Source organism: Etheostoma spectabile, unplaced genomic scaffold (genome assembly GCF_008692095.1).
Source record: "Etheostoma spectabile isolate EspeVRDwgs_2016 unplaced genomic scaffold, UIUC_Espe_1.0 scaffold00018343, whole genome shotgun sequence".
Lineage (NCBI taxonomy): Eukaryota > Metazoa > Chordata > Actinopteri > Perciformes > Percidae > Etheostoma > Etheostoma spectabile.
The window spans coordinates 68,728-72,218 of NW_022604216.1; the positions used below are offsets into that span (position 1 = coordinate 68,728).

The window sequence follows — 3,491 nt, forward strand, 5'->3', positions numbered from 1 at the left end:
GACCAATGTCAGAGATCGTGCAGATCTTTCACCAGCTAAATACCAATTCCCATACCGGGAGCTGAACCAGGGCCTGGGTGAAAACCAGGGTTTTCCTTACTATTAGAAGTCTTTAAGAGCAGCAACCAAGACCTTTTGGACACCACTTAGGCCAAATGAATGTAAAATCAAACCAACTGAACGCTTTCTCAGATCTACTGATTGTAGTTTCCAGAGGACTCCTTAAGAATGCATGTAAAGGTTATTTAGGCAGAATCCAGACTTCTAGACCATATGGGACTGACACGTTGAATAATAACAGTGATTTTATGAATACATCCATAGATATGCCAGGAACAGGGCAAATACATATAAATATATCATTACACGAGTTAGGTTCGGGGAAATGCATATCAGGGCATAGGGCTAATACAGCTCTCGTTTAATACAGGACCAATGACACAGACCTTGCTGCAGACCTTCATCGGCTAGACATCGATTCCCATACCAGGAGTTGAACCCAGGCCACCTGGGTTAAAACCAGGAATCCTAACCGCTAGACCATATGGGACATTAATAACAGGAAAATGATTACATGAATCAATTCATAGGCTGGCTCGAAACAGGCCTTCTCTTGAACGTGAAGAAGCTTCTTAAAAAGTTTTATCTTGAAGCTTTTGAGTGTTCTTTTGGTTTTTATCTGCTTTAACTATTACCGGACGGCGGGGGCACGGAGCAGAGCAGAGCGGCCGTTAGGGAGGAATCCTCCTCCGTGTTCAGCTCCATTTTGAACCTGTAAGCTCACTTTAAACTAGATGTGGAAAGTTGAAAGGTTGATCTTTTTCACCTGTGCTGTGGCTTTAAAACAGGTTCCACTGAGATTTGAACTGAAATCGCTGGATTCAGAGTCCAGAGTGCTAACCATTACACCATGGAACCAAATGCAAAAATGCAAAAATCTGTCTCAATGACCAGATGTGTTGCAAGATTTGCAATCAACAGTGCATTGTCCAGCGATGGTGGTATAGTGGTGAGCATAGCTACCTTCCAAGCAAATGACCGGTGTTGGATTCCCAGCCATCGCAGTAATTTCTTTGAGTCATGTTACTTTTTAACTTTGATTTATACAATAGCAGTGCAAGCATTTTCCCATGGTTTGATTTCCAGCCACTACCAGGTTTTGAAGCCATATACAACATAAACATTACATATTCCACCCAGGTTTCTTCTCTTATTCCGTGTAACACAAAAAAAGTTTAAAAATTCTGAAAATCTTCAAGGGCTGTAGCTCAGTGATAGAGCACATTTTCAGTCTCAATGCCCAGATGTGTTACAAGATTTTCAGTGAATATTGTGCTGTCCAGCAATGGTGGTATAGTGGTGAGCATAGCTGTCTTCTAAGCAGTTGGCCTGGGATCAATTTCCAGCCATTGCAGTAGTTTTCATTGTGTGGTTACTTGCTTTATTTGTGAAGATTAGCCAGAAAGGTTACTCGTCCAACCTAATTTGATAAAATATTAGATCTCTGTTATGGTACAAATAAGAGAGCATATCAATCAATCAAGCTACCTCCACAAGGATCCACAGACTCAGTCAGTGCACTACGATTTGCACTTTGCCCTTGTCTGATAACTCCTACTAACCAATTGAAAAGTTTATGAACATTTGTGCTAACAGATAATGCTTTTCAAGTTGTTGTGGCCGAGTGGTTAAGGCGATGGACTAGAAATCCATTGGGGTCTCCCCGCGCAGGTTCGAATCCTGCTGACATCGAATGGCATTCTTTAAGAGTGAGAGCAAACCACATCACAGTAAACCTCATTTCCTTGTGGGAGTCATCCCAAAAGGATTAATAAACATAAGTCTATGTCTATCTATGAAAAAATCTGAAAATCTTCTTCTTGTACTGTAATATATTTATTGTGTTACGCTCCAGTTTTTATGGGTGTCATGGCGGTTATGAGCACTGTAGCTTCCATTTTTATATTTATTGAAACTTGACATGCCATTAAGTTTACTCTTCTGCAAGTGGAGACATTTCACATCAGACACTTGCAGCAACAGATGATTTGTTAACAGACTGGAAATAGACTTCATGCTGATAGCATAACAAATAGTAGAGAATGGTTTTGATCCATAAACCTCTGGGTTAGGGGCCCAGCACGCTCCCGCTCTGCTCTCAGGGGTTAGAAAATCTGTGATTGACATTTTGAGGCAAGGTGGCAACCAAGGCTCCAACAGCTTACAGGTTGTAAAGTTAAACATTTGGTAGACCTTGCAACTATCTTTTATGTGAGCTTCCTGATTACTCACACATTGATTATTCATATGTAACACTTCTGATTGGCTGGTGTTTAATGCAAAGAAAGAACTGGAGCATTTATTGTTGAGAAAAAGTAGACTGACACTGAAGTATTGAGACAACAGTGACTGAAAATCTAATTCAATCTACATATCGGTCTTCATAAAGATCTAAATAGATTTTCTCACCTCAGAGTCATCTGGAGCACGTAACGATTAGCTTCTGTCCCTCTGAATCCTGAGTGACAATCACTCTGCAGTGAATGAGATGCAGTTCCCCTCAGTCTAGCCAAGAATATATTTTCAGGGATCATTTCTATGGGGCGCCGTTTGTAAAGCGGCTCGTGCTGAAAATAACAGCAACATTTTGTCACATTTAGCTTTAAATAATGTTTAAAAAACTGGTATGAAATTTTGAGGGTCACTTTCTTGCACATTTACAACAATATTTGTCAACTTGGAAATATTTTAAATAGTTAAATCCAAATATTAAATGTTACACCTAAATGTTAAATGTTAAATCTATATGCTAAATCTAAATCTAAATGTTAAATCTAAATCTAAATCTAAATGTTAAATCTAAATCTAAATCTAAATGTTAAATCTAAATCTAAATGTTAAATCTAAATATTAAATCTAAATCTAAATGTTAAATGTTAAATCTAAATCTAAATGTTAAATCTAAATATTAAATCTAAATCTAAATGTTAAATCTAAATCTAAATGTAAATGTTAACTCTAAATCTAAATCTAAATGTTAAATCTAAATATGAAATCTAAATCTAAATGTTAAATCTAAATCTAAATGTTACTGTACTATGTAAGGACTACAAACCCCACGTTCACCAGAAATCTACTGGTTACTATGTAAGGACTACAAACCCCACGTTCACCAGAAATCTACTGGTTACTATGTAAGGACTACAAACCCCACGTTCACCAGAAATCTACTGGTTACTATGTAAGGACTACAAACCCCACGTTCACCAGAAATCTACTGGTTACTATGTAAGGACTACAAACCCCACGTTCACCAGAAATCTACTGGTTACTATGTAAGGACTACAAACCCCACGTTCACCAGAAATCTACTGGTTACTATGTAAGGACTACAAACCGAAGTTAAAAACAAACCTGAAGCTGAAGAAACCCTAAACGTTAACGGAACAGATCTGCAGACCGAATTGACTGACGGAGCAGGAGAGAGCGAG

The 3,491-nt window shown here is 38.3% G+C and overlaps 1 non-coding gene across 1 annotated transcript; it reads left to right on the top strand.

The window, feature by feature from the left end:
• The first annotated feature begins 1,342 nt into the window (after positions 1-1,342).
• Positions 1,343-1,414, top strand: trnar-ucu (transfer RNA arginine (anticodon UCU)). Its single transcript has one exon. It is a non-coding gene; the product is annotated as a tRNA-Arg (tRNA).
• The last annotated feature ends 2,077 nt before the right edge of the window (positions 1,415-3,491 follow it).